The 27,791-nt window shown below is 45.3% G+C and overlaps 1 protein-coding gene across 4 annotated transcripts in view; it reads left to right on the top strand.

Annotated features, from left to right (window-relative positions):
• The window catches only part of NCK2 (NCK adaptor protein 2), a 156,033-nt gene that overhangs the window by 41,681 nt on the left and 86,561 nt on the right, over positions 1-27,791 (top strand). The window contains exon 2 of one of the 4 annotated variants that reach the window (XM_023211305.2): positions 25,909-26,043. The exons of the other annotated variants lie outside the window; for them this stretch is intronic. The gene's annotated coding sequence lies outside the window, so the exon portion shown is untranslated. The remainder of the gene's footprint in view (positions 1-25,908; positions 26,044-27,791) is intronic. 4 annotated transcript variants of the gene reach the window in all.

The raw sequence follows: 27,791 nt of genomic DNA, 5'->3' as shown, positions 1-27,791 counted from the left end.
CCAAAGCCCTGGCCGGGCCCAGGGACTCCTGGTGGCTCTTCCTTCTGATCTAGATGGACGGATTATCATGCACATCCTGCTGACGGCTTCCACCAGCCCACAGGGATTTGTGATCTCTCTTCTCTCTCTGCCGCCAAAAATCTCCCTAAAACTAGTTCCACGCCCTCCACAGCAGGTGTCAGAGTTGGGTTGATGACCTTTTGAGGACTTGAGAAGAAACAGTCTATATAATGAACACTCTTTTCTTAACTATTAAAGTGACTTTAAATTCTACACAAAATCTCACTTGAGGAACGCTGGCTATGTGAAATGTCTTCTGTTTTCATCCTCTCTCTCTTGAATTCCGTGCATAGGTAGTGTCTGGTTTTAGTACTTTTTACTTTGTTAGAGCAGTTTTGTTTTCATGGCTAATTTAGCTCTCCTCATACAATGTCAAATGATAGAACCTGATCATTTCTGAGAGTGAGAGGATCCAGCCCGCTGAAATCATTTGACAGAACGCGCTGCAGCTGCCTGTAGAGGCAAAATGGATGTCGGGGAGAAGAGGAGGTTGCACAGGCTGTTAGGCTTGTGCTCCGCTCTGGCGGCTCCAGCACCTGCCTCTCAGAGCTGGCTTCCAGTGACTAGTACTCACTTACTGTCCCCAGCGCTCCCAACTGGAGAGGCGTAGGGGGCAGTTCCTTCAGACACTTGTGCTCACTGGCTTGGTGAGGAGGGTGGCAGCCTCACCTTTATTTCTGGTGTCATAACAAGCCCCATTTGAAGCCACGTTGGTCGACTATCCTTTACAACAGGTAGGCCTTAAGGCCAGGGCCTTTCTGGGTACCTGGGACATAACCGTGGCATGTGACAGATGGGGAAGCTGCCTTAGAATAAGACTTACCTAAGGCCAGAGCCCTGGGAGGTGGTTTACTTTGTCTGCAGCTCTGCTTTGCTTTCTGCCGCAGCAGCTGAGGAAGCCAACTTAACGTTGAATTCTCTTTAAGATGATATGTAATCTTTGGAAGATAGAAAGTAATGGCAGTGGCATGTTCTGCATGCTGTTTGTAGCCTCGCTAGAGCTTGGTTGGGCCCCCATTCCCCTCCTCCCTTGGGGAGCCTCTGAGATTGTCACTAGAGACTTCCCTGTGCTTGAATGAGACATTAAATTGTGCCTGTGTTCTGAGGTAGCACCATGAAGGCCTGCGTGGAACATGGTTTTTATTTAGAGTGAAAACAGCTCGATGCGGCGTTGCCTGTCTGAGCCAGCCTTAGCTCTTCATCTTCACCTGCTTGTGCGAAGCTTCGTACACCACTGAGGCGCGGGTTAATTTGCAGTGTTTGCCACCGTAGGTGCAGTTACTAGGAAGGCAGCCATTTGTGGGGAATAATGGTGTGTTTTTTCCACCTTGTTCTCTGAGCATCATAAAATACCATAGCACGAAGAAACCCTGTAAATATTCTGGGTAATAGCCCTACATAAATGTATTTAGATTGTATTTTTTTTCTCTAATAGGTGAAAAATGATGACCTCCACTCTTTCCAAGAGGGGTAGCCTGTTCCTGAGCGACTTCAGTGCGCTTCTCCACAGAGAGGGGGGAAACAAGGGCATTTCTTCCCAGAAAGTGGGGATTGTTTCGCTTCTCCCTTTATAGTACTGCCTGGTAGCAATCGGAAATGTGGATATATTTTGAATTTGCAGGAGAAAATGAAACACCCCTTGCTCTGCAGAAGACAGTGTGCCATTGCCTTTGCAGGTCACTGAGTAAGCAGCAGGACCTGCCTCAGCAGGACGGCAGGTCCCTTCCGTGGCACCTGGCTTGCCTCAACACCGTGCGTGGCATTGGCAGTGAGGAAATTCAGTTTCATTCAGGAAAGCGTCACTGGGAGCTTTTCTTTTTTGAGAGAGGCTCTCCCTCTGTCTCCCAGGCTGGAGTGCAGTGGCTTCATCTCTGCTTACTGCAGCCTCTGCCTCTTGGGCTCAAGTAATCCGCCCACCTCAGCCCCCCAAAATGCTGGGACTGCAGGCATGAGCCACCATGCCCGGCTGTTATTTCTTTCTTTCTTTTTTTTTTTTTTTTTGAGATGGAGTCTCGCTCTGTCACCCCCAAGCTGGAATAGGAAGTTGCCATCCCTTTTTTCACCCCAGTGGCATTTCTGGGGAGCAGTTTTCCCACCTGCTGATTGGACTCCTTGTGGTGGTCATATGGGCTTGGGGTGAACTGGGAGGGGACAGTTTAATTTGCTTACTTGTCAAACTTTTTAAAACAGCCTTTTCAGGCTAGTAAGTATTGATGCTGGTTATATTGAGGTGAAAGGGCATGTTAAATTCAAGATACATTTGTGTTTCCACTATGTGCCAGAAACTGTGCTAGAGTCCGCAAAGGAATGTCATGTCAACCTTGCGGAGAGTACAACGTAAAGAGGTATTCAGGTCTTTACAGTGTAGGTGAGCATAAATGCTTTTTTATCATTTCTATACATTTAATTTGAGCATGTCTGTGGTCAGGCAGGCAGTTACAAATGCTTGCCATTAAAGATTCTCGTTTAGTCTAGTGGAAACTATAACACCGTCAAAATTGTCGCTGGAGGAGCACTGTGTCTGTTGAGGTCCATCCCTTCCTCAGCAGCCATTGTTCCAGGGCCGTGTTTCCCACACTTCCCATTTCAACGTTCTTAGAATATGCACAAAGAGTGCGTCCTCAGATACTGACAGAATAGGATATACGAGTAAAGTTAGGAACACGTGCATGTGCTTAGGCAGCCTCCCAATTCGAAATGCTTTCTAAAGCAGGTAGTTGGTGTTTTTTTTTTGTTGTTGTTGTTGTTGTTTTTCAGACGGAGCCTCGCTCTGTCACCCAGGCTGGAGTGCAGTGGCGCGATCTCAGCTCACTGCAAGCTCTGCCTCCCGGGTTCATGCCATTCTTCTGCTTCAGCCTCCTGAGCAGCTGGGACTACAGGCACCCGCCACCACACCCGGCTAATTTTTTGTGATTTTAGTAGAGACGGGGTTTCACTGTGTTAGCCAGGATGGTCTTGATCTTCTGACCTCGTGATCTGCACGTCTCGGCCTCCCAAAGTGCTGGGATTACAGGTGTGAGTGGCAGTTGGTTCTTTACAGTGTCACTGGGAGCCAAGGTGGCCATGCTGTTTGTGTCTAAGCTCAAAATGAACCAGAGGACAGTTCCCCCATCCTGGGCAAGGAGGCTAGTGGGAAGCTTCCTGAGATGTCTGTGGACACAGGAAAAAATTGTTGTTGTATTGTCCTGTGGGGAGACATATGAGTGTAATTCCTGCTCTTCAGAAGGATAAAGTTAGAGTCCAACGTGACAGGACCAAAAGACTGCCCATACAAAATCTAATGCCGCCTGCCCAGTTCTTCTCATAACCTGAGCGGACCCACCGACAGGTTTCCCGCTATGAACAGTAAAGGGAAAGGCCCAATCTCCAACAGCACCAACAGAGTGGAAGCCACAGGATTGGCTCTGAGCTGCCTCAACGTCCACTCAGGTGTTCGCAGGTATGTCCAGCCAGGGAGTTCGGGGCAGCCCTGCCGAGGTTGAGTTTGCCTTTGTGCTTTATAAGCCGAAGCTTGGGAGAACTCGATCACACCCAAAATGTCATTCTGAGGTCAGCAGGAGGTTGGGCGCAGAACTCCTAGTAAGTGCTGAGTCTGTTTATTTAGCTGTTCTCATCTGATATGCTGAAGAAAATAAATATGGTATCTGGTAGCGATGCAGTGCTTTTGGTCCAGGTGATGCTCCAGGGAGACCCAAATTATTTAACTTGGGTGACTGGTTCCCTGGGCTTAATACTTTCTGCCTATTTTTTTTGTGTTTTCGTGGACGTGTGTGTGTCCACTCTTTGCCCATCTGTCGATTTTCTCATTTACCTTCTGCCTTATTTGCCTTATTCTCACGTCCCTTCCACTACACATCTCTCTGTCAGTTAATTAATCCATTCATCCAGCCAGCCTTTTATTGATCATCTGTTGTGTCTAGGGCAGCATGATTAGTGTTGTGGACTGAACGATAAATTACAAACAATCCCAGCACCAGGGATGAAAACAAAATACGTGTACAAATGACTCTGATAACAAATGATGCTTATTTTGAATCTATGTAATAACAGTAGTGATCATTCACTGAGCATGTGCTATGTGCCTGGCCTGGCTCTGAGCACGGACTCGTTCCATCAGCCCTGGGAACAGCCAGTGGGCAGGCTGGGGACAGGATGGGAGTTTGGGAAGGCTGGGAGTGTTGTCTTGGGCCTGTCTGGAAAGGTCTCTGCCCTTGGAGACTTGGCGGCCAGCCTTAGTGGTGGCCCTGGCCGCTGCTGGGGTCTTGTGTCTGCTTCTCTCTAGGCGTGAGATGCTGAGTCGGTTCCTTTAGCTCAGACTCATCCACACCTTTTTAAAAGGAGATAATGCTGGCCTCGCACGGTTATGAGAGTGAAATTAAACTCCACATAGCTGGCTCAGGGTGAGGCCTGATAAGCACTGTGTGTGTCCCTGTGGTGGCTGTGGCCTGGCCTGACTCTCCTGGGTCCCAGGACAGGGTTCCCTGTCTCCATCACTGTCTCTTATTTCTCTGCCTCCTCCAGGCCCAGCTTCTACTCTCTCCTCCCTTCTACCTCCCCCACGCATTGCTTCTTCCTGGGTTTGTTCCCCTCTGCCTCTCTCGGTCCAGTGCCTTCTGCCAGCCCTGCTCCCACCCTGGCCTTAGGCCTTAGGCTGGCTCCTTTACCTCTGCTGCTCAAGCACCCTCCTTTCTAAAGCATGGTGATAACAGCACCGTCCAGACTCGAAGGAGGGGACCTGCGAAACTTCAGCTGGCGTGGCGCCCTCCAGGTGGTCCCTGGCCTCGGTGGCTCTCGGTGAGGGTGAGCATGTGCCCTGCTTTCCTCTCTCGTGCCCTTTGCTGCAACTCCTCTGCTGACTTGCTCTGCCCGCTGCAGGTGTGGTGGCACTGGGCAGCTGCTGTTACTCCCACTGTTCTCACCTTTGACCCTCGGCCCTGAGCACTCAGCTGGGTTTCTCTTTTCTGGGTTGGTTGTCCTTACACTGAAGGAAGCTCAGCTCAGCGCCGTGGAAGGGACAGGACCCAGCCTTAGCTCTGACCTGGTCCTATCTGTAGGCTTGGGCTGAGTCTTCCACCTGCAAGTGCAATGGACCGAACTTTTGTGTCCCCCAGAAATTCACATGGTGAAGCTCTAACCCCCAGTGTGACTGTATTTGGAGATGAGTCCTCTGAAGAAGGAGTTAGGGTTGAGTGAGGGTAGGACCCGCATAATGGGATTCCTGCCTTTCTGAAAAGAGACAGCAAAGAACTCTGTCTGCCACCTGAGGACATAGCAAGAAGGCAGCCATTGGCAAGCCGGAGAGTGGCCCCCATCAGACTCTGCTGGCACTCGGATCCTGGACTTGCAGCCTCCAGAGCTTCGAGAAACGAATGCCTGCTGTTGAAGCCCCCAGCCTGCGGTCTTTTGTTAGGGCTGCCTGAGCTGCCTCAGCCCCTCCCTGCGGTGGAGACTGCACCTCATGGGGGTCGGGGTGCACTGGTGACCACTGCACCTTCCCCATAGGAGCATCTCCACTAGCCACGTTCCTTCTTGCTGGAAACAAGGCCCATCTTTTCTTGATGACAGCGAGGGAGTGGGTGGATGGGAAGATTACGGTCATAACTGTTTTGCTTTAATTTTGGGCTGCATCCGTGTTATAAGATGATCTCATTCTGTTAGAAACACGTGCGTATACCCGCCAACTTGTAGATCCCTGGCCCATTGGCAGAACCGAGTAGACCTGGGCTTCCTGCCTTCCAGGGCTCATGTGCCACCAGCCAAGGACAAATCCGAGTTGGGATGTGCCTCCTTCCAAGGTTGGATGTGCTTGGATCCATTTTGGATGAGGGTACTAGCTTTGAAAAAGCTTCTCAATTTGACTTTCTTTTCACTTCCTTTAAGTGTAGGGGATTAGAAGTGAGAGTTGGGGAGGAAGGAGGCCAATTCTAGATAACTTTTTTCATCAGTTATGTGAATTGGAGAGAAAAGTTAGAAAACCTAGGTACTATTGCTGTCTTTCACTTAAAGGATTTTTGTGCCCTCGAAACTTCTACACCCATAAAATGCATTTTCACGAAGTTTAAAGCCATTGCTTAAAAGTAGGTTAAAAGGAGAAGGAAATCCTTTTCTCCATTTCTATCAACCCCATTTAGATGATGACGTTTCAGTCTTTTTTCCGTGCTTAGGTTTCCTTTTTCCTCTGGTTTGTATATTTGTAATCATACTCTATCCAAATGAACTTTTCTCATTAATAGGGAGTCTGAAACTATTGTTATCTCATCTCTCTTGAACAAGTAATACAAGCAATATATGTTTTTGATATTTAATGTATCTATAGTCGTACTATATTATTATTACAATTTTTTTTTTGAGACAAAGTTTCACTCTTGTTGTCCAGGCTGGAGAGCAGTGGCATGATCTTGGCTCACCGCAACCTCCGCCTCCCAGGTTCAAGCGATTCTCCTGCCTCAGCCTCCTGAGTAGCTGGGATTACAGGCATGTGCCACCACACCCGGCTCATTTTTGTATTATTAGTAGAGATGGGGTTCCACCATGTTGGTCAGGCTGGTCTCGAACTCCTGACCTCGTGATCCACCTGCCTCAGCCTCCCAAAGTGCTGGAATTACAGGCGTGAGCCACTGTGCCCAGCCTATTAATACAATTATTATACTGTATATTACTTATATATAGATTATATAAGACACTTCTGTTGGCCAGTGCAGAACTTTCTAACTGCTAAATGCTTTCGCCTCGAGTTTTCTATTTTTTGTTTGTTTTCTTTCAATATGCTTTATCCATAGAATGCATAATTTTTTGTTTTCCTTCCTTTGTTTTCTTCATTCTTATGTAGCTTAAATCGGTTACAAACAAGCCACTGTAATCCAATACTCTGTACTTTAAGACAAAAGCTATCTGTGTTAATTCTGTTGTGTTTCCACAGAGGGTGACTAGTCAGGGCGGCGGATCTCTTATCTGCCGGTTTGGGTTTCTAAAAATGTATTCTGGCTGCATTCAACTTTTTAGAATTCTAAACTGATATAGACAAATTGTTATTTAAAACATGGTACGACTGTGAACGATTTAATGCACACTTCTCTGCCAATCTCCCCCTGCCCCGCTGCCTGCAGCCTTTACTTCTGCTCAGAGGTTCCAGCGCCCAAGCGGCCCCACTCACCTTCCTCCGCTGAGGGCCTGGGACCCTCGGCTCCCATAGCCGGTGTGAGAGGCCGGGTTTGCAGTTATATGTGGCACTTAACAACATTTTTTTTTTTTTTTTTTTTTTAAGAGGCGGAGTCTTGCTCTGCCGCCCAGGCTGGAGTGCAGTGGCCGGATCTCAGCTCACTGCAAGCTCCGCCTCCCGGGTCCACGCCATTCTCCTGCCTCAGCCTCCCGAGTAGCTGGGACTACAGGCGCCCGCCACCTCGCCCGGCTAGGTTTTTGTATTTTTTACTAGAGACGGGGTTTCACCGTGTTAGCCAGGGTGGTCTCGATCTCCTGACCTCGTGATCCGCCCGTCTCTCGGCCTCCCAAAGTGCTGGGATTATAGGCTTGAGCCACCGCGCCCGGCCAACATTTTTTTTTTCTTTTTCTTTTTTTGGAGACAGTCTGGCTCTATTGCCCAGGCTGGAGAGCAGTGGCGCAATCTCGGCTCACTGCAAACTCTACCTCCCAGGTTCAAACGATTCTCCTGCCTCAGCCTCCCGAGTAGCTGGGATTACAAGTGTGCACCACCATGCCCAGCTAATTTTTGTATCTTTAGTAGAGATGGGGTTTCGCCATGTTGGCCAGGCTGGTCTCCCAACTCCTGGCCTCAAGTGATCCACCCGCCTCGGCCTCCCAAAGTGCTGGGCTTACAGGCGTGAGCCACCTTGCCTGGCCTCACAACCTTTTTTCAATGAGTTCTTTCTAGTTGAACAGAGGTTTCCCTAAGTCTTTCTGGTGAAAATGATCCTCTTGCTACATAAAATCCTTACAGGAGCAATACAACCTGCCTTCGAAACAAGCTGTAAAGCACTTACTGTCCATCATGATCTGCTTGTGAGGACCTTGCTCCCCGGCTTGTGATTCTCAAAACCCCAAATTAGGCTTGCTCCCGGTCAACGGGAGGGCTTTTTCTGCCACAGACTGCTGCCCCACATACCCCCAGTTTCTGCCTCAGTGGTCTGGGGTGGACCCCAGTAATTTGCATTTCTAAAAAGTCCCCAGGTGATGCTGGTGCTGGCCAGGGCACACCTCACCATCAGATAATGAGCAGGTTGGATATGAGTGGCCACCAACGAAATGTTCATGAATGGATGTTGCAGTTTGCTGTCACTGCCTGGAGGGGCACAGGGGAATCAGAGTCCAACACTGTAGCATGTTCGTATATCGAGTGCAAAGGCGTGGAATTGGCTTGTCTTCAAAACATCTTGATTTTTATTGCTTCTACTTTGTGGAATGTTACTTCCTATTTGTAGAACGAGAAGAATTAAAAGTTGATTTGTGAGCTAAAAATACGGGCAGCCATTTCTTCTTCATCAAAGCCCATAAATAGACCTGAACATTTAGACATAAAAGTAAACCGTTAGAAATAGGGTGCATGTCATTAGGATCTGTTGATTGGATTAAAATGACAGACTCCTTTCTTGGCTTCCTGTATCTCTCGTCATTGCCCACCACCTATTTTTAGCAGATCTTGCCCTGCTGACTCAGAGTGGGAAAGGTTGCCGAGCTCTGGGCTTCTCGGTGCCCTAGGCTGGCAAGTAGCCTGGATCTTAGGATGGGTAGCGCTGTATGCCTGGGCACCAGGAGAGGCTGTGCCTGTAAGAAGACCCCTCTGCAGGCAGCCTGGGAGCCCGGCCACCGTCGCCTGCACCATTTCTTATTACTTCATCCACTGAGAAGAGCCATCTCGTGAGCCCTTGTTTCCTGGGCCCTTTGAGAAGTATGCCAGGTGTTGCTGCCTGGAGTGTCATCACTTGATGTGACATCTTACTGCATCCCCCGCACCTGTCTTCATCTTAGATGAAGGCATCAGGAGAGGCCCTTGGTGCCTCCTGCCTCTGTTCTGGGCACCCCCAGGGGAGAAGTGTACACAGGTGGAGCTTGTCTTCAAGGGGCCGTACCTCTTTCTTTAAGGTTGTTAGTGGGTATCTCGCCACCAGCTGATGCACACAGGGAAGACGTGGGTGGAGAGAATGACCTCTGAGCTGTGCCCGAGAAAACAAGGGTGTGGCAGGTCAGCCTGAGGCAAGGGAGGAGAGCCCTCATCTGCAGGGCTTGGCGAGGAACCAGCCAGAGCCCAACCCCTCCCCTTTATATCACACACAGATGCACACTGCTAGGGTGGTGCTCCTCACGTTAGAACCTGCAAGAGTTGGAAGACACTGCTTAGAGGTTGTCCGCTCCCATTCAGGAAACTTTGAGGCTCTGGAAACGCCCATGAGCAACACAGCTGAGAGGGTGGGTACTGCATGTGGGAGCCACTCGGAAGCCCCTGCGGCCCCGTGTTCAGCCACTCTACACCCTCATTTTCTCATTTGTTAAATGGAGAGGTGACAGCGGAAGATCGCTAATCCTTCCTTCCAGGATTTAAATTCTAGTAATTCGTAAGAGAATGTTGGTTCATCTGGAGAAGCCTGAGGCGGTGATGTAAATTACAGCCACACTGATAAGAAACTGGTCATTTTTCATCTCTCCCATGTAATCTCTGTGCCTTCACATTTTTCTCTTCACTCCAGAAGAAGAGTGACCAGGTGTGGAGGAAGGCTCGGTGGCTTTCAGGACTGGAGGATACACAGCGTAAAGTGTGTAACAACAATGTAGCAAGCACACCTTCTCCCGTGCTGTGCTTACCAGCCAGAGTGCTGCTGCAGATTTCTCTTCGCTCACTGTCTTTGCGATGCCCTTATTTGTTCTGTGTATTTACAGTGTAGTTTATTGTATGTTTTTAGAGCACTCTTGTGTTAATTTAAACTTCTCTAGAGCAAGGAGCATTTCGAGAACTGACTCACTTCATAATAGATCTGATCGCAGTGACCTCTTGAAGTGCTTGATACAGGGTTTAGTTTTTCTACTTGACAATTCAGGCAAATCAGTGGTATACATTCTTCGTAGAGCTTATGAATTGTGTCCATAATTTGATCGGTGTAAAAATGACGCGGCTGCTGGTGGTGGTTGTGTTTTGATAGGCCACTCAATATGTTCATATCTGTTGTATATTTAACACTCGAATAAATTATCAAGGTTTTATCGAGTGAACTGATTTTTTCTTTTTAGGAGGAGGAGAGGTCAAGCTACCAAAAAAATGGTTTTTTTGTTTTGTTTTGTTTTTCGTTTTTTTAAGCATAATCAGAAACAAAAGGAAGAGCCTTAATGGGTTACAGTTGATTCTGAAAAGCAAGTTGCTGATTGTGTTGTGGGCTCTGCACAGACCGTGGGAGTGCTTCCCCAGTCCTGCCTTGGTGACTGCAGAGACGGATGAGATTTTGGAAACCCCAAGTTCCAGCTCACCCTCACTGCTGACCCGCTCCATGCTCTAGGCAGGGAGGTGCTTTGCTTGCCTTCATGTGTAGAAGATGGTTTGCTGCTTGGTGGTTTCTGATGGCCCTTTCAACTATCACATTTTATGATGATCTTGACATTCTTTGTAAGATATGATTTCTTAGTTATCAGGATCATCATATTCAGTGTAGTCCTAAGGTAGAATCATAGAATAAGTTGCCCAGCTTCAGCAGTTATCAGTTAATGGCCAATCCTTTATCTGAGACCCCATAGGCTCTAATAGATTATTTCTGAAGTGAATCCCAGACATCAATTCCTGTCATCTGTAAATATTACAGAATTTCAATAACAATAATTCCTTAATATTACCAAGTATGCGGTCAGTGTTCAAATGTTCCCACCTGTCTCAAAATGTTATTTACAACTTGGTTGTTGTAGTCAGGATCTACGTAAGGTCCACACATGCAGCTGGAGGATCTATTGATTTGTTCAAACTCTGTTTTTTCTTTCCTTCCCCATGCCAGTTGATTTATTGGGAAAACCAGGTCTTTTGTCATTTGGGCTTCCCACAGTCTGCAGTGTGCTGACTAGGTCCCTGAACTTCCTCGAAACTGCATATCAGATCCAGAGCCAATCTGGTGCAATTTTCTGGCAAGGCTGCACCTTTGGTGGTGTGCGTGCATCTATCAGGCCGAGGCCCATGTGAACAACCTGGATGGCCATGGCCTCCACCTGTAATTCGCAGGGGTTGCAAAGTGATGATTTTCTGATTCTGTCACTCCTTCTGCACTTGCTAGCCAGGTAAGGAGAGTACTTGTCAGCTATGACCCTGACGTGCCGTTTAGATGGGAGTCTTTCCCTTTCTTACCAACTGAGTCAGCTTTTCCCTAACGGTGGGATTCTTTCCTGTCCTGTGTCATGAAGCCAATCCATGAAACCGAAGGTGAACATCAAGCAGTGCAGGCTTTAGATGATGGCCGTGGAATTGAGAAGTGGCAGTGTGGCTCCCAAATTGGCTTCTCAGTCCATGAGAGGTGGGAAGCCACAGATGTAGGACATCTTTAATGAAGCAGTTGGACATTAAAAGCCAGGAGAGGAATATTCGTGTATTTTCTGGGAATGAGTGGAGAACGTCTGGAAACCAGAGTGCTGCCTGCCTGCTTTTTTGTCCCCTTATGGTTTCTTGTCATTGTCATGGTGATTGTCAACTGTCATGGTCCTAGTGGGAGTGTCATTTAGCATGGAAATGAGATGATAATGAAGTTAAAGGCTCTTCAGAGGTCAAGTGAGCTGCCATCTTGGATCCCACTGGTTTCAGCTGGTCTGGTCAGGCAGGGAACTTCTGACCTCAGGCATCCTGTTTCTGAGACAACTAGAGTTAAGGCAGGGTAGAAATTCACCTGGGTCATATAGGCATTGCACTGGCTAACACGTTTATTTGGCAGTTTTCAGAGTGAATAGTTCTGGTTCCCTAGTATCCACCAAAGCGAGCAATGAATGTGTTTATTTCTTTGTTTTTAGTAGTAATTGTGGAACTATGATTTAAGATATTTTGGATGTGTTTTTATCCACTGCAGTTGACACCCTCATTGCTGCTCAGGTTGCCCAAGCCTTGGCCGGTGACAGCTGCCATAGGTGGCCTTCGTGTTCTCTTGCCAGGTGCCGGTAGCCCTTAATAATCACACCAGAAAGCAGGGAGCTGTGGGGCGTCCAGGCTCCTTCAGACAGTGCCTACCCTAGCTGGGGTCTGCATGCCTTCAAAGAACCGTGGGGACCACTGTTTGGGGTTACTTCTGGCTTGGTCATTGTGTCTGAGCCTTTTCAGTGGATAAAAGCTTTTCTTGATTGGTTTGGTTTGTTTTTAAGCATAATCTGTTATAAATTCACATTGATACTTCTAACTCAAAATTAGGATTCTAAAATATTGTATCTTTCGATATTTTTTTTTTTTTTTTTTTTTTTTGAGACAGAATTTCACTCTGTCGCCCAGGCTGGAGTGCAGTGGTGCCATTTTGGCTCACTGCAACCTCCACCTCCCGGGTTCTAGTGATTCTCCTGCCTCAGCCTCCCAAGTAGCTGGGATTACAGGCGCCTGCACCACGCTGGCTAATTTTTGTATTTTTAGTAGAATTTTCTAAAATTTCTAGAATTTTCTAAAATTTCACCATGTTGGCCAGACTGATCTCAAATTCCTGACCGCAAGTGATCCGCCCGCCTTGGCCTCCCAGAGTGCTAGGATTACAGGCGTGAGCCACCGTGCCTGGCTGAATCTTTTTATTTTACATATCCTTTATGCTGAAAATCTTTGTCCCTAGGATCGTTTAATGACTTATTTGCTTGCTTGTGTATTTTATTTATACACAATGTATATAAATGTTTAAAATAACACCACCAATATAGTTGCCAACCATGTAAGTACTGAAAACAACTGAAAATGTTTTTGTCCTTAGGGTTTATCTCACAGGGGAAATACAGTCAAATTATTGTATTTCAGAGTCTTTCAGGATAATTCCTCTCTGTACTTAAGCCACCAACTCAATTTATAGTTTAGTTTGTTATAAAAGTTAATAATAGTTCATTATTTATTTATTTATTGAGACGGAGTCTTGCTCTGTCACCCAGGCTGGAGTGCAGTGGTGCAATCTAGGCTCACTGCAAGCTCCGCCTCCTGGGTTCAGGGATTCTCCTGCCTCAGACTCCTGAATAGTAAACTATTCACATGGTTCGGCAGCCAAAGAAGGTATGTCCAGAGAGAGATTATTTTGTATGACTCTCTCTATGCTCTTTTTTCCCTACTCTTTTCCATCGCCATTTTTAAAAGGATGTTTTTCTTCTTTCCCCCTTTTATTTCTTGCTTTTTAAAAAAAAGTTTTATTTTTTAGAGCAGTTTTAGTTTCATAGCAAAACTGAGCAGAAGGTACAGCGATTTCTCATATACCCAGTTCCGCCAGGTGAACCAGCAACATCCCCGACAGGGTGCTGCTGCATTTATTTCTGTGGGCGAACCTGCATTGACAAGAACCAATCACCCAAAGTCCAGGGTTTATATTTGGGTTCCCTCTTTGTTTTGTGCATTCCGTGGGTTTGGACAAATGTATAATAATATTCATTGCTTTTTAATGTGAGCAAACATATGTGCATACAGTGATATATTTTTAATATTTTTTTTTCTCAAATAAGCAATAGCATACTCTATACACTTTTCCCAAGCAAGAGTTCAAAGGTGGTTTTCTACTTAAACGGTATATTGTAACTTAATCATGATACTGAGTTAAACTGAATGGGCCTGTTTATTTAGTTATTTTGGAAGGGGTAATTATAACAACTGCTGCATGAATATTTGAGTCATATTCCAAAAGAGTTAGAAAATACATGGATATTCCTGTCTTATTTTTGCTGTTAACAAACTTGGTCTGTTTAGTTTACATGTATGCTGGGTCAGTGGTTCTCACCCAGGGCGATTTCGTTCCCCAGGGGATATTCAGCAGGTAGTGTCTTCAGGCATTGTTGATTGTCACCAATTCAGGCAGGGTGTGGATTGCTGCTAAACATCCTACAACGCAGGGGACAGCTCCACAACAAAGAATTACCCAAATGTCAGCGTGACCCTGGTGAGAAACGCTGCTCATGTTCAACCAGGCATTTGAGTTTATTTATTATTCCTCCCTCTAGACCTCTCCCTCCTCCCTGACTTCCTTCCTTCGCCGCTTCCTCTCATCTTCTGTCCTCTCTCATCTTCCACGCACCCTCCCCCCAGTCTTTTTCAGTAAAACTAGGTATTTACATCTAGGACTTTAGGAAAACATGAATCATTTAAAATGAAAAACATCAATGATGCATTCTTTATTACCAGTCTTGTAAAAAGAGCAAAACAGTTTAGTGTTTGAAAGCTCTATTGTAGTTTACTCTGGTATGAATCCTATGTGCAATCAAACATTTTTTGGAAAGCTAATTCTGTTTTATGATGCAGGTCTCAAGAAGGCAGAATTTTATTAGGTGCATGCACATGGAATACCACCTGCAGGGTTGAAAGTGACTGAGGTTGATAGTCTATGTGTTGCCGCCCTCTGGGCACTGTGGCTTCAGGGTTGAAAGACAATGATTGGCAGGCGTGTATAAGTATATGTGGCTGGTGGGCAGAGTGGCGGCTTTGCTGCTCATACAAGGCTGTCTTGTCATTGATGGCACACAGGAGAGCACTGGGGGTTAGTGTCAGTTTATCTTATCTCTGTACTTCCTGTTGCCTCACTTTAGGATCTTAAGAAATACTCAATTTCCACTAAAAAGAGGAATGAACAATTCAATGTCTTTGTTGTTTTAAGGGTCATGTATGTAAATATGAATGAATGGGGGCATTGGAGCAGGGAGCTCCTGGGATATTACTGGCACCGTTTGCAGAGAGGGCCTGGGGACATGAGTGTGTGGCACAGAACGCAGGTGTTCAGATGGGCAGCGTCTGGACTGAGCCTGGGAGCTGCAAGGCTGGAGATGGTGCTTTTTTTTCCTTTTGCATTTGGCAATGAAGAGTATCCTGTAGTTTAGTATTATTCCGGAAGTTCTCAGCATCCCGTTTATTCCGTTTCTTTTCTTTTCCCTTGTACTTTCTCATACCTCTATCAGATGAATTAAATGAATTGGAAAAATAACTAATCAGCATTTCTCTTTGATGCAGGTAAATGCAGTATACATTTGATTCCATGGAAAGGAAATATAATTAGAACACTTATGGACATTAGTGGTGACAGTTCACAGGTTAGTCTGCCCTCTCAGGAGTTGGCTTTATAAAATAGATTTTATTAGGCATTTTACTTGTAAGTGTCGGCACTTATCTGTGGTTGGTTCAGTGCTCCTAGTTGGGGTGAGTGTGTGCTGTGATGATGGTTACAAGCAGAGTCTTGCAGAAATGGATTTAGTCATCACAATCCCTTTTTTTATTTTAACTTTATGTCTCTAAGACATAAAAATTTATTACTCTTTTTAGGCCTTTGACTCACAGTTTCTACCACTATCTTTTCTTTCAGCATCTCCCCCACCCACAAGAAAAAAGTTGACACTGATTTCTAATCCTTTCTGTCTGGCCAAATTCAGGATCTTAGAAAGGACTCACTCCTATTTCAGCTCCTATACTAGTGTTTTAAGGGGAACCTTTAAATATTGATGGGATTCTGAGGCCTTGGCTGATTTTTCTTTTCTGCACAGGAAATAAAAACCAGTTTGTGCTATTTCTGGGTGGTGTGTGTTGAACTCGCAGTTCTAGGACCGGAAGAGACTGCCAGCCATGCGGTTCCATATTGTGCAATGCAAGGGCAGAAATGGTTTCCAGGTCTTTCTAAGGGGGAAAAAATCGATATGCCCAAGCAGCAGGCTGCCAGGCTGTGCGGACTAGCAGAAGGGAGGTTCTTAAATTCTCTGCACACATGTGAGGGAGGCCACTCTCTTGACAGCGTCTTAGGGTCAGGATGGCTGGAGTGGAGCGTGGAGCCTCATCTGGTTGGGGTCCCTGTGTGGCCTGTTGGAGATGAGTGTAGTAACAGTGAGGCAGGAAGTGGCTGGATTTGCAGTGACTGTATGGAGCCTCCTTGTTTAGGCTTAGCGAGCTGATGCAGTCTTTCGTGACCAGGATCAGTTAAAACAAAACGACTGACGTTGTGGTCTCCTGTCAGCTTTTGCCCTCCTGTAGAAACAAGATGCTTCTAGAAAACCAGTTTGTAAATTTGTCACAGGAAAAAAACCCTTTCAGCAATTTGGTGTGGACTCTGCTTGTTAATTTATGGTTTCGCAACTTTTTTAAGCTACTGGCACTAACAGCAGATCTTTAAGTGGTTTAATCTTCCCAAGTCAGGTTTAACTGTGAGCTGATGAGCTGTAGTGATCTGATCTGCTTCATTTCCTGGGAGAACAAAATTATAACCACATTTTTATTTGTGGTTTTGATCCATCTATTTTAGACTCAATATTAAATCGTCCCCTACTTCCAGAAGATGTGTTTTTGAACATAAGTATCTTTAGAATTTAATATTCTATGAAAGGAGTAGGAGCTAATATTCGGTTGTTGTAATGTTTGTTTTCTTCTGATATGGTGATTTTGTTGAAAAAATGTGTTTGAAAGAGTAACGTGTAGGTAAGAAATAAGTTAGCCAAAACCATGCTTCAAGGGAAGCCTCCCCTCTTATCCTAGGAGTCCAGAGAGCCTCACCGTGGCCTCTTGTTTGTACATCCAGAACGTTCTTGGAACTGGGTTACCTGAGTCTTTTTTTTTTTTCTTTCTTCTTTCAGTGCTCTCCTTTTTTCCTTTTATAAAATGAGGAGATCTGTTCACCCAAGTCTAGCTGTTAACAATGAGAAAAAACACTGAATTTGTACACTTTAAACAGTGAGCCAGTTTGGGGTCTGGTTTAGGGAGAAGAAATAAGGGTTACGATGTTTTTGTCTTCCATAGCTGATTCATATCATCAGATATGAATAGTGAAGTTCCCCAAAGATACACGTAAGCTTGGATTTAAAAAAAAAAAAAAAATTATAGGTTACTTGGATGGGGGAAGCCTGTGGTGAACCCACTGAGGTTGCTGCTGATTAAGTTTATGTGGACGGTGAATCTCAACAGAATGAAAGTAAACTGCAGGTGTCTATTTTGAAGCAGATGAACCAGGCAGCAAAGCAGTAGCTATGGTTCTTCATAGATAAATACGTTTAGGGGAATTAATACAAAATATTCTTACCTTATTTTTCTGAGTTGTTTGCCGAGCTTCCTCAAATGTTAACATCTTAAATAACCGCAGTACAGTTTTGAAAATCAGGAAGTTATACCAGGCTGCTGTCATCAGACTTTCTGATCTCCAGTGGTCTGAAAGGTGAGGTGATAGCTTAGTGTCATTTTAGTGAAGTTCGGGTATCCCTTTTCATCGGTTTGAAGGCCAGATATTTTCTTACCTAGTTTTCCTTGGCCCACGGTGTTCGTTTTTTTTTTTTTTTTTTTTTTTTTTTTGAGACGGAGTGGCGCTCTGCTGCCCAGGCTGGAGTGCAGTGGCCGGATCTCAGCTCACTGCAAGCTCCGCCTCCCAGGTTCACACCATTCTCCTGCCTCAGCCTCCCGAGTAGCTGGGACTACAGGCGACCGCCACCTCGCCCGGCTAATTTTTTTGTATTTTTTTAGTAGAGACGGGGTTTCACCGTGTTAGCCAGGATGGTCTCCATCTCCTGACCTTGTGATCCACCCGTCTCGGCCTCCCAAAGTGCTGGGATTACAGGCTTGAGCCACTGCGCCCGGCCAACCCACGGTGTTCTTGCTGTGCTGGTCTTTTCTTATGTCGAGTTTAAGGAGCTCTCGCTGTGTCCTATCTGTCCTTCGTGTCCTGAGTTGCAAATGTTTTCTCCCAGCTTTTTATTTGTCTTTGGAATCTACCTGTGGTATATTTTATCATGTAAGAACATTTTTTATATTTATGTAGTTGAATTCATCCCTCTTTTATGGTTTCTGGAATTTGAATCTTAGCTTTTAAAAAAAAGTTCTTCCTTCAGGATTATAAAGGGTGTTTTCCGTACGTCCTTCTACACTTTTACTTCTGCACTGCAAATCTTGGATGCCTTTGGAATTTATCCTGTTGTGGGTGTGAGATGTGGCTCCAGCTTTCTTTCAGATGGCCACCGGAGTACCCCATGGCCATTTATTGAGAAGGCTGTCTCTTCCCTGGGGACTTGAGATAGTGCCTTTACTGTATACTGATTTCCCAGAGGGCTCTGGGTCTGTTTGTCATGTTCCTGCTTCCTAGTGTTTCGTTAGTCTGGCTCTTTATCTGCCACACCAAACACGAGCTGATGAGTTATTTGAAAACGTCCTATTATTTTAAAGCAGAAAAACATAGCAGAATACCACTGTATGAAAGCCTATAAAAAGCTATTTACCACGTTGACACAAATGGTACAATACCAGCCCAAAGGTCACTGGGTTGTTTTCGCGTGGAGGGATGCTTCCCTCTACCTCAAACCTAAAAGTGGTTAAGATAGATCCATTTCCAGAAGCCATTGGTCCTTACCTGGCCTTCCCCTCTGTGTTCTCGGTTATGGAGACAGGATCAGGGAATTTGACTGAAAATCATTAATGACATAACTTTTTTTTTTTAACAGTGAGAGAAACACTCAAACACTACATTTTGCAAAGTTTGTAAGAATCCCTCCCAAGAGTTTCCTTTGGTCAGCGTAGGTTCTGGTAATAAGGAAATCTGTCATTTGAGAACACCGTCTTTGTTCCTGTGGTATCATTAGATGTGTCATTGCACCAGCATTAGACAGAGACCATGACGGTTTTCCTCCTGAGCCCTTGCTTTGTGAGAAGAGAGGGTCAGTGCAGCCGTGCAGCCTGGCTGCACCGTATGGTCTGGCTCTCCCTGGTCTCCGGCACGGGGGGCCACAAGCCCAGAGTGAACTCCAGGGAAGGGCTCCCGAGTCACCAGGCTCTGGTTCTGACTGCACACCTTGTTCTCTGGCCTCCCTGTGCACGCCACCTAATTCTCCGCTGTGAACGAGGGTAATGAGGTGTCATCCGTTGTAAGGATTGATTGTGATAGTGCATGAAAAGGGCCTAGTCTGGTCTGTGGTACCCAGGATAGGGTTGATCGATGATTGCCATTAGCATTCATCTGTTTCCTTTCCTCTTTAGACCATGAAATTCTGAGGTGCACAGTTCCTGAGCTTTAAACTTGAGTGCTGAAGGCCAAGGAAAATAGAATACAATTCAGGATTACGTGAGAGTGGCATACGTGTGTGTGATTAGCCCATAGAAGGCGGAAACCCAGCTGAGATGGGGTTAGTCTCAAAGTTCTACTAAGGCCTAAGAACAAGAAATGTTCATCCTGTTATGGTCTGTTTGAGATAAATGGACTGAGAGAGTGGGTTTGGTGCTTGGTGTCTGATGGGACCAGTTGCAGGAGCACAGTTGATCAACTTTCATGAACATCTGTGTTTTGTTGTTGTTTGTCAAAAAGAAGAATCTTGAAAGCAGAGCCTTCAGAACAAATGTCACGAAGAAGGAATTGAAGCTCAACGTGGGAGAAAGTAAGTGGGAGAGCACCTTGCTGCTTTCCGATCCAAACTCGAGGTTCCACGGGATTACGTGCATGTCCACGTAGTTGCCAGAAGCCCCGTTATTATTCTTTGAGGGGCCTTGAAGGAGAGGAGAAATGTCAGAAGATTGGAGACAGGCAAATGTTCTAATTTTCTAAATGTAGAAAAAAGCAGAAGCAGGGAAGAGACGCTTCAGCAGATTACTGAATGGAGGTGAAAGCTGGGCGTGCTGAGCCCGTCAGCATTTCTTCTCTTTGATGCAGTTTGGCTTGATGTCTGCAGGTGAGGTTGGACCCTCTTAGGTGTGTGCCCCATAAATCTGTGGTGTTAATATGCCTGCTTACCCTGGGACCTCCCCTCCGACCTTGGTCACTGGCTAGGGGCCTGCCGGACTGTCGTCTCCCTGGGGACAGGTCTGGGATCATTTCCCCCCTCGTTGGACATCATTGTAGGGATCCCCCAGCCCCAGCCCTTACATCTGTTGACCAGCTCGCTCACTTGCCTCTGCTCCCCCATGTCATCGTGTGCACCAGCACATGGTTGAGGGATGTGTTTTTTCCTTTTTTTTCTTCTCACAGTCTATTTACACAAAACAAAGTGCACAACATTAACAGGAAAGAAGGAAGACTGAGGGACAAAGCATGAGAGAGACCTTTGTCACGTGCTGGCTGCAGCAGTCGAGTGAGGAGAGGGGCCCACAGCACAAGGAAAGCTGGAGTTACGGGGAGGGATGGTCTGGCCTGCACCCGCATTGTCTTGCCGCCTCCTGCTTGGTTTCTTATCTACCCTGTGATAGCAGCCTCGGGATTGTTCTTTGGCAGGCTCATCTCAAGGGCTGGGTGTTTGGGGGCAGAGTGCCCCTCGGCTCAGTCCCTTTTATAATGAGAGTCATTTTCGTGTCCACTCGGGGGAACAAAGTGACATTTCCTTTGAGTGTGCACCAAAAGCACCTGGGACTTTACAGGGTGCTTTTTAGAGTATCCAGCTCTAGAGTTAGTCATCTTGCTGAGAGAAAGTGATGGAGCTGGCATTGCATTCCACAGCCAGTGTGTGTTTACCTGCTCAGGCTGTAGGCCCATCTCCCTGCATGCAGAACTGTTTTGTAGATTGGTAGCAACTGGACAGCCATGCCCTGTCACCTGCTGGTTCAGTGCTCCTCCAGGAAGGCCTCAGATGCCTACTGCCTTTGACCATGATTTGTATAGCAGCTTGGATGAAGAGCTGGAAACCTGCTTATCAGATTTGCAGACGATGCATGGTTAGAGCAATGGGGACCATCTGGGAGTGAGCCAGGATTTAGGACTCTTGAGAAACTGAACAATGGACGGAAACTGATGTGATGAAGTGGAATGGGAAGATGTGCACGTACCCTCTACCTCTACTCAGAAATCACTTGCCCAAATGTGGTGTGGGAGGCTAGGCCCACCGTGCAGGGATGGTGCTGCCTGCAGAGGCATCCTTAACATACCTTTAGTGTTTACATTTCCATTTTCCGTAGTGGACATTTGTCTTAGTCTGTTTGCATTGCAATAAAGGAGTACTTGAGGCTGGGTCATTTATAAAGAAAAGGGTTTATTTGGCTCATGGTTCTGCAGGAGGTACAGGAAGCATGGTGCCAGCATCTGCTTCTGGTGAGGGCCTCAAGCTGCTTTCCACTCATGGCGGAAAGTGAAGGGAGCCAATGGGTAGAGATCCTATGGCAGGAACACGGAAGCAAGAGAGAGAGGAGGGATGTGCCAGGCTCTTTTTAACCATCAGTTCTTACAGGAACTAAGTAGAGTGAGAACCCACTCATCACCACAAGGAAGGCACCATGCATGAGGGATCCGCCTCCGTGATGCAGACACCTCCCTTAAGGCCGCACCTCCAACACTGGGGATCAGATTTCAATATGAGAAGGAGTCAGATATTCAAACCATAGCAATATCCTTGTTTGCTCCCATGTGTCACATGCATGGGCCATGGATGATGACTGATCATGTGGAATTGCGCTTTTTTGTCGCTTGCCACCCAGTTGTCTGTTTCATCTGCTGCTTTCTTGAGGGTGATGTGGTGTCAGTGATGTCTGTCATGTGTATAGCACCAAGCACAGTGCTAGCAGGGGTTCAGTATATACTTGTTGGATGAATTCACCTGAAGTCTTTCTAGAAGACAGCAATATTGGGATGGTGAGGTTTAGGAAACCTTGTTGTCATTTTTCAAATTAGGAAGGTTTTCCTTAGAGAAGAGATTATAGTTCCCCTAGCTTTGAAGGTCATTGTTGGGAAAGCAAGCTTAGGCTTGTTTTCTACTGTATCACAAATTAGTTTTTATCTAAGATGGTTGTTAATATAAACATTCCTTTTGCTTGTCTCCATCAAATTTTTAAATTCTAAGGCAGATATTTTAGAGAGCACACGTGTGTTTTAGAAGTTACCTGGAAAAGTTTAGCTGCCGTTTTTTATAGGCACGTTTTCTTGCAGCAGATATCATAAACAGGCACTGCTGTGTAGTCTCCTATTTGACTTTGACCTCTAACTAGGCCGAGCTCCTTAAGAAGGGCCGCTTCTGTGCTGTACCTTATGTATATACAGCATTTGCGCACAGCAGTTGTGCAATATGTTTTCATTGAATACGTGTGACTCATTTCATTCTACCAACAAGGTGACTGCTATTGTCTCCAAGGAAACCCAGTTTCTGAGGTTAATTAGCAGCCTTCAATTTCTATAGCGAGGAAGGTACGGAACTGGCATTAGCATCCAGTTTCAAAGCAAGTCCTCATGTCCCTGCATCATGTGCAGAGACATTGCCAGCTTCACACCCGGGTTAGTCGTCTTTCACACAGCCCTTGTGGTCCAGTTATGAGGGTTTAGAGAATAAGATTTTCTTGAATTGGCTCTTCTTCAATTTCTCTTATTTTCTCTAGAGTAGTGGTTCTGAATCGGGCTGGGCCTCATAACCACCTAGAAGCTTTTATAAACCACGGATGTTCTAATTAAGTAGGTCTCAGGTAGGGTCTGTTTGGAATGAATAGTCAGGCCAGAGCCTTTCTGTTTCTGGAATATGTGGTTAGAACACTCCTGGTTCTGGCTGTTGCATGTAAGCTGAGGATACTCTGTGCCTTGTGAATTGTGAATCTGAGTCATGGATTGCAAGACAGGAGTAAATTAACACACTAGGTGGTCTCTGCTGTCCCTCTGTCTCTCAGTTAGGTTTTGGCTTTGCTTACCCATTTTTATGGGGCAAATTCTATGCATAGAGGCAGTGGTGACTCTCAGGATTTACTAATTTCAAGGGTGTACTCTATAAGGGATTGGTTGAGTAAAATTGTGAGTCTAGAGAAAACTTGAGATGCTTTCTGGCCCTGTTTCCTCACTGCACATAATGTCATTGTGAAGCTGAAATTGATCATTTCAAAATGTGTGTAAATGAATGGACCAGCGCTTTTCTTTGATGCTTGCACTGGATGAGGATTATCTGAGAAGACCTGGCTGGACAAGAAAATGGATTTGACTTTTTGCCAGATGGTCACTGAATGTCTTTTCTGTCTTTGTGCCAGTTAAAAGGCTAGGCATGTAGGTTTTCATGCTCTTGTCTGGTTTTGGCTTTGTAAGTGCTTACACAGCTAATCTGGCATTTATGATGATTTCCACTTTGAGCTCAGCAGGAGGCTCTTTGGGGATATTCAGACAGAAATGGCTTAATTGGATTTCAGCCCAGACACAGTATTTGAATGGCTTTATGGATGGCATTAATTGGGCAGCTGCCATAGGAAGTCATATATATGCTTTTGAGCTTTAGAAGTACTCTTTCATTCTGTCCCTCTCATTGACTGCTTGCAAATTTATTTATTAAATGAAATAGTCAAGAAAACTAAACTTATAGCCTTGAAATTAAGCAATATGTAAGCAGAACCATCATTTGGTTTTGGCATAGGTATGTTATTATCCATATTTAAGCCTCCACGTTGATAGTCATGGCCTGGCTCAGGGGCACAGTGGTGTAAGGGATTCAGTATATCTTAGATTGAAAACTGGGGGACAAGGATTCAGGGCCTAACGGCTGCAGAGTACTGGACAGTCACAGCTGATCTTACAGATGGAACTAAGGAAGTGGAAGTTTATTGAACCATACGTGGGGGAGAAGAGTCATTTTATCCAGAGCCTGCCGTGGTCCTCCCCATACGGGTATCAGGATATGAAAAAGTTGTGGTCCCTTCCCAGAGGCTCCTCCTATCTGGACAGTGGTGTAAATGACAGTTGATATTATAAAATGGTGCTTTTTATGGGCACGGAGGTCAGTCTTCTAGAAGAGAGCACGTTTGAGTTCCTTCCTGAAGGGTGAGTTGGATTTGATTGCGTGATGGCATTGGGAAGCTGAGGTGCAAAGATGTTCCCAGCATGGGGAGGAAATAGCAGGTGCGAGGGCAGCGAGTTGTGAAAGGGTCCAGTGTTTGAGGAGAATGTGAGTGAACATACCTTGACCATTTTAGGAATAGCTCAAAACTAATTGTACTTTAAGAGCTAAATATACTTAAAGCTGAACATACTTTAAAAACACAGTGATAGTAAAATTTCTATTTAATTGGAATAATAATAAATATGTTTTCTATAAGTTAAATTTTTATAACTATTAGCCTTTGAAAATTTCATTTATTTTTAAAATTAAACATTTTAAATTAAATTTCCCTAACTTACTCATTTTATAACCAAAATTTTGTACCCATTCACGAAAATCCCCCCGTTTTCCCTACCTTCCAGCCCCCGTTAACTACCGTTCTACTCTATTTCCGTGAATTTAACTTCTTTAAATTCCACATATAAATTAGATCATTCAGTATTTGTCTTTCTGTGTCTGGCTTACTTCACTTAGCATAATGTCCTCCCGGTTCATCTGCATTATTGCAAATGGCAGGATTTCCCTTTTTAGGGCCGAATAATATTCTTGTGTGTGTGTATACATAGGTTAAGAATTCTTTAACCCAAATACCTGGAACCAGAAATGTTTCAGGTTTTGGATTTTTCCAGATTTTGGAATATTTGCATATACATAATGAGAGATTTGGGGGATGGGGCCAAGTGCAAACATGTAATTCATTTATGTTTCACGTACACCTTATATACATAGCCTGCAGGTAATTTTATTTTTTTTCTTGGAGGTGCTAGGTAAACTGTGTTGTGTACCTACATTTTGACTGCGGCCCTTCCCATGAAGTTAGGTGTGGAATTTTTTACTTGCAGCATCCTATTAGTGCTCAAAATTGTTCAGATTTTGGAGCAATGTGGATTTTGTATTTTTAGATTAGGGATGTTCAGCCTGTGTATATGTTTGTGTGTGTGCTTGTGTGTGCGTACATATCACACAAATCACATTTTCTTCATTCATCAATGGACACTTAAGATTGTTTCCATATCTTTATTAGCTACTTTTAAATGGGAAATTTTAAATTTCCTTTTTATTCCACATTTGATGGAATTTTATGGAATTCATTTATGGGACACTATTAATCTATGTGAATATCTCTGCTACTTAATGAGGGAACAAATCACATTGATTCAGTGCTTATCAGAGGAAGAGGACAACATGCAGTGAGGCATTTTCAGTTTCTTAGAAGCAAATCCCATTCCATAGGGGGCTTCGCAGTTACCAGTAATTTACAAAATTAAAAAAAACAACCAACCGCCCTACGGAATCTTTCTGAACCTTTTTCCCCAGAGTTTCATTGTTCTGCACACTTGCAGGGACTTCTCAGATGCCCATGGTCGTGGGGTGATCTTAGTCTTTCTTAGCCCATCCCTTTGTCTCATTGCCGTAAAACATCCTATGCCACACCCTCATGCTGAGAGTCCTGTCGTGACTTTTCAAATGACCCGTGATATAATCTGGAAGAAAGGTAGAGTCTGAGTAACACTTGGAATCCGTGGAGCAGTAAAATTTGCATCAGCCCTTGTAGCCTGCTCCCTGGAGGACCCAGCTGCCTAATCCTGAGTTAATTAGAACCGGGGCCCTGACCGGAACAGCTCTCTCTGGATGTTTCTGTCCTGTGACGCACATGCGTGTGAAGGGCAGCCCTTTCAGACATCGTGTTCTCTCTAAGATTCATAGGTGGTTCTAAAATCACACCCAGGTGCTCTCCTTGAAGGGCAGGGGAAATAAAGGTTTTGAGGTTTCTGATTTGATTAATTCTGGGCTATGGGAAAGCCCTCACAATTACATAAGACAATACAAGTGTTCTTTGTAGAAATAAAAAGTGTACATTTTCCTTCATAGAGAAAAACTTATTTAGTAGCATACAGCTAATATCTATATAATTTGAGAAGTGTAAAATGGCATTATGTTTCTCTGTAGGGTCACTTGGGGGCATAAAATGCCTCCTTCATAGGGTGTTATGAGGGTGACCATCCGTGACGCCAGCCTCCTGGAGCTGGTGGAGTCGTGCCAGGCAGCCCTTGAGCCCCTGCAGAGGCTGATCTGATCCACAAGGTATTTATTTTTTTCAACCTCTCTCCTTTTCTTTTTCTTTTTCTTTTCTGTTCTCTGTTCTCCTCTCCTCTTCTTTTCTCCCTCTCCCTCTCTCCCCCCTCTCCTCTCTCTCTCTCTGACGAAGTCTCACTCTGTTGCCAGGCTGGAGTGTAGTGGTGCGATCTCAGCTCACTTTAACCTCTGCCTCTCAGTTTCAAGTCATTCTCCTGCCTCAGCCTCTTGAGTAGCTGGGACTACAGGTGTGCGCCACCATGCCCAGCTAATTTTTGTATTTTCAGTAGAGACGGGATTTTACCATGTTGTGCAGGATGGTCTTGATCTGACCTCATGATCTACCTGCCTCGACCGCCCAAAGTGCTGGGATTACAGGCATGAGCCATGGCACCTGGCCTCTTTCTTTGTTTCTTAAGAAAAGAACATGACATCATTCAATGCTTAAGATGATTTTGTAACTTTCAGCCTTAAATTTCATATACCTTCTCCCAGTTGGAAAAGTAGAATGAGGCTTTTTCTTTCTTCTGGAAAGGCCTCAGAAGGGCCATGGACGCTGTGGAAAATCCCATTTGAAAATGAGAGCGTGGAAAGAGCTGAGGACAAGGGCTGGCCTCCCTGATACGTTAACACCTCTAACTTGTTTCATTTCCTAAACCACGGATTAATTGGGTGGTTCTCAGTGCCAAGCACATAGTCATTGCTGGGTCCCTGCTCTTGAGAAAGGATCTCTCATCAAAGGAGCCCCCAGGACGAACCGCCCAGTTTACTACAAAGGCCAGGGCTGGGGAGCACGTGAAAAACACCAGAGGGGTGGCATGCCACGCGACTGCAGGGCGGCTCACCCAGCATCTTCAATGTGTTGTCATTAAAATAAAATCGACTTAAAGTGGCTTAAGAGACAAATTGTAATTTGTGGACATGACTTGGATCCTGATTCAAGTCAATCAGCTATAGAAAGTCACTTACGAGACAGGAGAATCAGGACGCTAATGAGACATGAGCTTTATGTTAAGGAATTGGTAATGATGTGGGGTGTGATACTGGAGTTGTGCTTTTCTGTTGGTGATAAGCACTGAAGTATTTATAGGCAAACTCATTTTTGCTTGTGATTCGCTTTAGCCATCTTGTGAGGGCTGGGGTGTGACTGCATGTATAATTGTTGAGATTGGATGAGGAAGTATTTTTGCACATAGTGAAACATCACAATTCAAATGCAAAATGGCATAGCTATGTTAGAGTGTGATGCAGGAGCTGGGCCCAGGAACCCAGCCGTAGTGTTTAAACTGGGTTTTGAAGAACGAACAGGTGTTGAAAATGGGAGAATCAGTTCCTTTCTGGTGTACAAGAGGAGATATCTGGTAGGTAAAGTGTGGGTCACCTAGTGGTTTTGATCTCGAGTTCTTTCAATTCACTCATCCTTGCATTCGCTCACAAAGGTTTTTCAAGTTCCTGTTGTATGTGTCATATGTCGTGACACATACATGTGGTTGAATCTCACAAAAGTCCCAGGCTGCCACGGGAAAGTACCACAGACTGAGGGGCTTACACAACAATTTATTCTCTCACAGTTCTGGAGGCTGGAAGTCCAAGATCAAGGGCTCAGCAGGGTTGGTTTCTTCTGGGGCCTCTCTCTGGAGCTTGCAGACAGATGCCTTCTTGCTGTGTTTTCATAAGGTCTTTTCAAGGTGCACACCCTCCTGGTATCTCTTCCTCTCTTAAAAGGCCAGCAGTCCTAAAATTGGATTAGGGTCCCT

This window comes from Piliocolobus tephrosceles, chromosome 15, assembly GCF_002776525.5.
Source record: "Piliocolobus tephrosceles isolate RC106 chromosome 15, ASM277652v3, whole genome shotgun sequence".
Classification (NCBI taxonomy): Eukaryota; Metazoa; Chordata; class Mammalia; order Primates; family Cercopithecidae; genus Piliocolobus; species Piliocolobus tephrosceles.
Note: the sequence above shows the minus strand (reverse complement) of the source record. Positions and strands in the feature narration are given on the sequence as shown.